We start from the raw sequence: 8,592 nt of genomic DNA, 5'->3' as shown, positions 1-8,592 counted from the left end.
ACCTGGGGAGAAGACTTTACCTCATGCTCCAATGTCCATGTAGAAAAGCTTCTACCTTTTCTGAGATTTCGTGAGCTTTTTATAGGATAAAAGTGTGTATTTGTGGTCACTAAAAATTTCTCACATTCTCTCTACATTCCACAGGGGAGTGTCTTTTCAGACTTTCAGTTGCCAGCACCAGGTAGCCGTTGATTAGGCTATCAACCTAATCTGAGCCATCCATTTCCTGAGACTGATCAAGGAGAGAGAGAAGGGGGGGCAGCGTCCTGCCACACGTTTATAACCCTTGTACTCTAGCCTAGTTCAGAATTCTTTGGGGAAGATGAAACATCCCCACAGTCTCAAGAACATGAGGCACCAACCTTAAACGGAGCCTCATCTCTGGAACATGTTTTTGTAAACTAAGTTGTAGCCTCATGGAGGAGGGATCATTAGAATAAGGGGGCAATTACTTCATTTGTTAGGTTTCTTATTGGGAGATTTTAGATAGGTATGCTAATTGGTGAGGTCCATAAAATTGTATACACACTGTACCCTGGGTCTTGGTCAGCATGTTCCACCTTTGACAATGGTGCACCTGGGATCATATTAAACCAAGGTAATACCCTTTTCCCTATACTGCGGTGTCTGCGTCTTATTTTTACCAGCATTTTAGGCATCACCAGCACCACAATGTCTTTCTTATAGTGAAGGGTCCAAAACTGAACACAGTATTTGAGGTGCAGCCTCACCCGTGCCAAGCACAGGGAACAGGGCGTGGGGAGGTGTCGGGGGGTGAGTACATTTAAAATTTCTTCCCATTCCTGTTACTAAGCAACAAATAGTTGTATGTTTAGAGCCATAAAGTCTTTTGTAAAAGACAAAAGCTGGGCTTGGGCAGGGTAAGGGAAGAGCTGGCCCTTGGAACGCTCTCTCGTGATTCGGACGCTGGGAGGAAAGGCTGCTCTCTGCTTTTCAGCTGCCACCGGAGGAAATCCAACTGTGCCCTGTTTTTCTCTTCTCCTGGCTGGGTGAGCTTTTGATTCAACCTTTTTTCCCACTGGGAAGGGCACGTTTCCCCGGGCTGCGGTTTTTCCCGCAGCTGCTGCTGGGAGAGTCCGGCTGCCTCTGCCGCCTGCCCCCGCCCTCTGCCGCACGAGACCGCGGCGTCTGCTGTGACTGCAGAAATCCTTGCTACCTCGCTGGCTAGCCGGGAGAGAGAGCCAGCTCCTACCCCTGCTGCCCTGCTTTCTTGCTGCTCCGAGCTGCTTTCGCTGCCCTCCGCGCTTCTCAGCCTGTCCGCCATTACCAGCTGCCTGAGGCTGACCTGACCCTGCACCACAGCGCCACCTGCAGCCGCTTGGGAGTCATCGCACCTGCCCTGCCCGGCCGGGAGCTCAACAGCGCCCCTGCTGCTTGCAACTGTGATTACACCACACGGGAAAAGGCTCAGCAGCTCACAAGTCATCTGCTATTGGTTTTCTGGTTCTAGTTGTGGTTGCTATTATTGTTATTGCTTGTTTATAGATACTAGTAAAGAACTGATATTCCTTTTTTTCCCATACCTTTGCCTGAAAGCCCTTGATTTACAAAATTAAATAATTCGGAGGGAGGGGAAAAAATCACATTCTCTGTCCTAAGGGAGGGTTCAACCTCTCTTGGCAGACACCTGTCTTTCAAACCAAGACAGGAGAGGTTGGTTAGTGCATCAATGAGATCTTCTTCCACCGCTCAGGGAGAGAAGTCCTTCCCAGGCTTCGCCATGGGGTCCCTTCCCACAGGAGACAGTTCTCTGTGAACTTCTCTGATGTGGTTCCAAATCTCACAAGCAGCAGTTCTCCCAAAACTGATGCAACGTGAGTTCCCCCCACGGGCAGACAGTCTTCCCAAAACTGCTGCAACATGGGTCGCTTGTCCATGGGGTGCAGTCCTCCAAGAAAAGGCTGCTCTAGCCTGGAAGCAGTGGTCCCATCTCTCCACCAGCTCTTCCACTGGATTAGCCTCCTCCAGGCATCCACCCGCTCCAGCGTGGGCACCTCCCCCACAGGCTGTGAGTGGATCTCTGCATCCCCCATGAACCACATGGGCTGTAGGGGGACAGCCTGCTTCACCATGGTCTTCACCACAGCCTGCAGAAAAAATTTGGCTCTGGCGCCTGGAGCACCTCCTCCTTCTCCACTGACCTTGGTGTCTGCATGTTGTTTTCCCTCACATGTTCTCACCTCCTCCTCTTCTCTGGTTAGGAAAAACTGTGTGCATCTTTGTTTTTATTTTAATCTTAAATATTTTATCATGGAGGCATAACCAACATATATAATTGACCCAGGCTTGGTCAGCAGCCAAGAGAACTGGCCCCAATAGTGAGCCCTGAGGAACACCACTGGTGACTGGCCACCAACTGGTTTTAACACCATTCACCACCACTCTCTGGGCCCAGCCATCAAACCAGTTTTTTTCCCAGCAAAGAGTACACACATCCAAGCCACGAGCAGCCAGTTTCTCTAGGAGAATGCTGTGGGAAATGGTGCCAAAGGCTTTAATATAGTTCACATTGACAATATCCACAGCCTTTCCCTCATCCACTAAGCGTGCCACCTTCTTATAAAAGGAGATCCAGTTGGTCAAGCAGGACCTCCCTTTCATAAACCTATACTAGCTAGGCCTGATACTGATGCCTTAAAAGCTGGTAAAAATAAGAAGCACACACAGCAGTATAGGGAAAAAAGGGTATTACCTTGGTTTTAATAGGATCCCTGGTGCACCCTCGTCAAAGGTGGAAACACGCTGAGGAGCACCCCTGTGTACAATGCGTATGCAACTTTATCAACCTCACAAATTAGCATATCTACTTAAAATCTCCCAATAAGAAACTTAACAAATGAAGTCATTGTCCCCCTATTCTAATTATCCCCCCCACAAATGGGACTACAGTCTAGTTTACAAAAACACGTTCCAGAGAAGAGGCTCCATCCAAGGTTGGAGCCTCTAGTTCTGAGATAGTAGGGGTGTTTCGTCTTCCCCCCCAGAGAACACCCAAACTAAGCTAAATATCAGAGAACAAGAGTTATAGACATGTAGGGCTAAGGTACAAGGAGTGTTTGTGAAAGGTACAAGGAAAGGGAAAGGGAAAAAAAAAGTATAAAAAGGGTATAAAAAGAAAGGACAAAAAACCATCAGGCATCATTTCCCCCCTTTTTAGAGACTAACAAGACTTTACCTTGTCTTGTCTCTACACTACACTAACCACAGCACCGGTTTACATAACTAGCTATAGCAAGGGTAATAACTACAATTATAACTATTATAAATACTTCTTTTAATTAGGCCCAGTTTGGTAACCATGAAGTGAGGGTGTGGAAGATATGGTCGAATTTCAAGGTGTAATTTCTGGAACCCACTTCCTATAGAATTTGAATCCCCTTCTAAATTTCTTTCAAACCATTTGTCCTGGGGTGAGGGTAATCCTGTGTATTCCCATATCGTTGTTCGTATGCTCAGAAAATGTGGTCCTGCAGCTTTAACTGCATTCAGCCAATGGGAGGAGAGTGGGTTGCTTAAAACCCTTCCCCAGGCCTCTCTGCGGGGGAAGCGAGGCAGAGGAAAAGACACTCCTGGGACTGGCTGGCGGCTGCTATCAATGCTGCGAGTTTTTTCCTGGGGGTGCCTCTGTCATCTTGCTTTTTGGACCCCTTTCTCCGTTTTGCTTTCTCGCCAAGAAAACGCAAGGAGCCCCGGAGCACGGCAGACGAGAATCCTCCAGGGAGCTACTGGAGCAACTCCGCCCAGCCCCCGGGGGCTCCCGGAGAGTGGAAACTATGCCTGAGAAAGGGACACTAAAGCTTACCACCTGTTAACTCAAGTTTAATAACTCCTTTTCCCCTGTTTTCCCTTTCCCCTGTGCCTTGCAGGGCACTCTGTGTGTTTTTTTAAATAAATAGGTTGGGGTTTTTTTTTTTTTCCACTTTCATTTAAGAAATTCTCTTGTGAGTGGTAGGGGAAGGGGTACCAAAGCCCTTGGCTTTCGGGAGAGGCATTTGGAGTGCTCTCCACCTAGAGAAGTTTGTCACTAATCCAGGACACCATTCTAATTTTCAATGGCCAGTTATCACATCCATCTAGAAGTGGTAACTGGGTGCAGATCTAGCAATTGCTCATATTAAGAGCTCTGGATACATTTTGGATTACAGTGTTGTGCAGCTTTTGGCTGAGCCTTGAGTCATGGTTACCAATTGGGCAAACAACAGACATGTAAAGAACAATTTCAACCACATCATCTTGATTTGCATCAGTCTCTGTTTTTTTGATGGTCTCAGGTAAAAATAAGAAGCACACACAGCAGTATAGGGAAAAAAGGGTATTACCTTGGTTCTAATAGGATCCCAGGTGCACCTGCGTCAAAGGTGGAAACATGCGGAGGAGCACCCCTGTGTACAACACATATACAGTTTTATGGACCTCACAAATTAGCATATCTACTTAAAATCTCCCAATAAGAAACTTAACAAATGAAGTCATTGTCCCCCTATTCTAATTACCCCCCCCAAGTGAGACTGCAGTCTAGTTTACAAAAACATGTTCCAGAGAGGAGGCCCCATCCAAGGTTGGAGCCTCTAGTTTTGAGATGGTAGGGATGTTTCATCTTCCCCCCCAGAGAACCCCCAAACTAAGCTAAATATCAGAGTACAAGGGTTATAAACATGTAGGGCTAAGGTACAAGAAGTGTTTGTAAAAGGTACAAGGAAAGGGGAAAAAAAATGTATAAAAAAGGTATAAAAAGATAAAAGTCATCAGGTGTCAACATTCTGGTTGTCCTGTACCTGACACATGTTGACACTCAAGATGATCTGCTCCATAACCTTCCCCTTCACTGAGGTCAGGCTGACAGGCCTGTAGTTCCCTTGATCCTCCTTCAAGCCCTTCTTGTAGATGGGTTTGTTAAGATAGAAAAGGCTGTGTGCAGCCTAAACCTGAATAAGTTACAGCTCTGCCCCAAACAAGAGAGGTAAACAACTTCATCAGAGAATGAAGCAGAGAATGCAGATATGTACGACTAATTAGAAAAGGTGCCTGTGGATAGTTTACTAACCAATGATAATGTAATAAGGAACACCTGTTATGCATGTGAAGAAAGAGTATAAAAAGGTGTACCAGGGGATAATAAATTGCTGATGCCTACCACCATCTTGTGTGTCAGCTGTGACTCCATCATCAGATGGGTATCACCTTTTGTAGCATATGGAATGAGAACCACTCACCGTATGCAAAATGAATCTGCCTTTATTACAAAGTCAAACAGTATATATAGCTTTCAGCATGAGAAGTTGCTTGCTCAGTCCTTTACAATTCCTCCATACATCTGTCAGGTTTGACAGCTTGTTATTCTCTCAGGGGAGAGCAGGAAGCATTATCTGCTTCAAATCCTGTGCTTTGGTGTCCGGTTCTCATGGGATCTTGGGGGTTGCTTTTTCTGTAACTCCACATCTCCCCCACTGTTTTTATTGAGGTCATAGATAAAGCTAAGGAAATCATGACTTGTTTTTGTGTACTTTTCACATTCTTAACTATGCTGAAAAGACAGAGGATTAAAAAGGACATCACTGCCAAACAATCTAGTGCGATGAAAACCCAAACTCGTAAATCTATTCCAGAGAACCAATTTTTTGGATTCAGCCAAGAGAGGTAATTTTTTAGGTTTGCCAACTACTTTTGTTCCTCCAGAGCTTGTAAAGCTCTGCACTGATTTTTTAATTGAGTGTGATATGAATGAATATCTTGTCATAAGGTTTTATCAAAAGCCCCCTTGGAGATGACTTTTAACTGTCTCCCCATTCTCTTCCATTTCACTCCACGGAAGAGGCGTTACACACAAGGAATGATGAATGTGTTCCTAGTCACAGGGAAGGGACAGGTGAGTTTTTTGGGCCTCAACTCTTTCGCCTACCCATGAAAGAGCACTTTCTAAGGCGTCTAACCTGGTCATTATTTCTTGATCAATTAGTTCTTGTATTTGTCCTTCTTGTGTAATATTAGTTAAGGCTTGTCCCATGGTATAGGCAGTTGGAATTGAATTTGTCAAGGCCGGAACAGCCACAGAGGCTGCAGTTAATATTATTACGGCAGAAACAATAGCAATGATTAGCCAATCCAGAAATTTGCGAACTCATTTCTTACTCTTTTGGATTTCCTCTTGGACTGGACAGGATAATTGTGAAAGACTGTCTTATCCTTCCCAAGTCCGAGTCAAATCTACAGGTACTCAGATTTCAGGTCTTCTTATAAATGGAAGAAAGACGGAATAATTCTGCATATCCTCATAGGTTACACAGGATGTAAAAATAAAAGAGTTAGCGGAGAAAAAAACCAAACCATTTCTATAATTGATGCCTAAAGCAGGCTACCTGAAACAGAGGACTAGACAAAATTAGGAGAATAAAAAGCAGACAGATTTAGTCAGGCCTGAAGGTACATTCAGGGCAAGTAAAGTCCCCCTCGTGAGACTACACCCAAAATGGATGCCAGGTCATGAGCCCTTCAACTTTTATAAGTTCTGTCCTATTAGCATATTGGCCCCTAATTCTCCAATCACACCCTTAGGTGATGATGTTAACTACCCCAGGCCCGCTCCCCTGAACTCACTGTTGTTTATATATTTTTGGACTCTAAGGCAACAAATGTCCTTGGATTTCTATTCAGAGGGATTTGTTTTGGCTGAAGGTGCTGGGAACAGAGGTTTTTAGGATTGTATAAGAGGCACAGAACTACACCAAGTTACAGATACACGAAGAGTAAGAACTAGAAATTAAGGCATCATAATCTATCGAAAAGTTGTTAGCTAAAGCAAAAACATACAAGTGTGAAGTACAAGTTATCAGTAATTGGTCCTTCAGCAGCATTAGATTGGCAATTGTTGCATTCCTGTCCATTTTTACCTGGTATATCTTATTGCCAAAAGCAGGTAACAACATTTTCTACAAATGTTTATGAACATGTGATTGATTATTGTCTAAATAATATTGAATTAACAGCCCAGCCATCCCACCATCATGCCAAACAATGCTGCAGTTTGCCTTTTGGGATGGGAGAATTGTTGCATTAGTCCCACCTTCTCTAAGGATACCATGTGATCCCCAGTCAATTATTTTTCCATGCTGTAAGAATTGTTGTTGTGGCCATTGTCCTATGCATGATGTCCATTCCAAACGCCATATCTTGGAAATGGGTGTAAAATGACACTTGGAGAAATAAGGTGGGGCGGCATCCACAGATTTGTTAGACAGGATGGCCAGTAATGTAACAGCAGTCAACTTTTTTACAGTCTTAGAGTGTACATATATTAAATAAAATTGCATAGAAAAATTAGCACAAGGTAAGGGTAAGAAGGTATTAGTTTGTTTCCACATTAAGCATATAGGCAGTAAATCAGTAACATAAATAGCATTGCTAATATAAGTATCTACAACATCCTGATCTAGGGGAGGAAGCCAAGTTCTTCCTACCCATTCCATTGTTGTGGTGGGGGGGCTCCGGATCCCATCATGTGAGAGGCCGGAACAGTGGGGGAGTGTGTGCCCGGTAGATTCTTCCTTCCACCGCTTGATGGCAGTATAGCAGTCAAAAAAGGACAAAATTTTTTGTTGTGGTCCTTGGCTTGGTTTTATATACCTTGCTGGCAGCCAATATAGACCTGTGGACAGACAGATGCATCCATAACATCTCCCTCAAGCTAACAGTGGAAACAGACCTTTTCACTGACTGCTACGTACACCTTTGTACATAACTTCTAGGTGAACTCCTTCTCCATCAGCGGTCTGGCCTAGGTGTCTGTATTGGTTTGAAAACAAACCAACAGGAGATAACAAGTCAGGATTAAAAATAACAGGAGACATTTAAAATAAGTGAAATAATACAAGGAAAAACACTGACAAAGTCAGATACAACCTGACACCCTGTTAGGGTGGTGGAAGCAGTCCAAATGAAGCAGCTCAGTTGAAGCGGTGATCTTGTGAAGGTCTGGTCTCTAGCTGAAGGTCCAATGGTAGTTCTTGTCCTCTGAGAATCCAGTAGACAGGGCTACCTTAGGCAGTTCCAAGGCCAGGTTATATCCAGGTGGGAATGCTTGGCTCCTCCCTCCCGGGTGGAGCATCTCACAATAGGATAAGTCCATGAGTCATGTGGTGGTTTCTTGATGGCCCATTGTCTGTTATCGGGGTGGGTCATTAGCAGGCAATAACAGCTAACGGCCCACAGCTGGTGGTAATAGAATACTGAATACATCTATATTGTAACCTAGGACAGTGTTTCTGATGTGCTGTCAGATCATCTCTAGTGGAAAGATTCAGAAAATTTAAAACATAGGTTGCCTTGTCAAGCTGCTCTTGAGGGAGCATACCAAACAGGTTTCCCCTTTTTTATTTCTGCAGCATGTTTTTTAATGTATAATGTGCCCTTTCCACTATGGCTTGTCCTGTTGGAGAGTGTGCAATACCTGTGATGTGTTTGATACCCCAAGTGTGGAAAAATTCTTGTGTTTTATGAGATGTATATGCAAGTCCATTATCTGTTTTTATCTGTTGAGGGACTCCCATTGTGGTAAAAGCACATAGCCAATGTCGG

General features: G+C 44.4%; 1 long non-coding RNA gene across 1 annotated transcript; it reads right to left on the bottom strand.

Annotated features, from left to right (window-relative positions):
* Positions 1 to 5,238: 5,238 nt before the first annotated feature.
* Positions 5,239 to 7,986, bottom strand: LOC146425458 (uncharacterized). Its single transcript, XR_014846476.1, has 2 exons — positions 7,743 to 7,986; positions 5,239 to 7,663 (listed from the first exon to the last, which is right to left on the bottom strand). It is a non-coding gene; the product is annotated as an uncharacterized LOC146425458 (long non-coding RNA).
* Between the last annotated feature and the right edge of the window lie 606 nt (positions 7,987 to 8,592).

The sequence above is a fragment of the Lichenostomus cassidix genome, chromosome W (assembly GCF_008360975.1).
Source record: "Lichenostomus cassidix isolate B80296 chromosome W, HeHo_3.0, whole genome shotgun sequence".
Taxonomy (NCBI): domain Eukaryota; kingdom Metazoa; phylum Chordata; class Aves; order Passeriformes; family Meliphagidae; genus Lichenostomus; species Lichenostomus cassidix.
The sequence above is the reverse complement of the archived record's forward strand: the minus strand, read 5'-3'. Positions and strand labels throughout refer to the sequence as shown.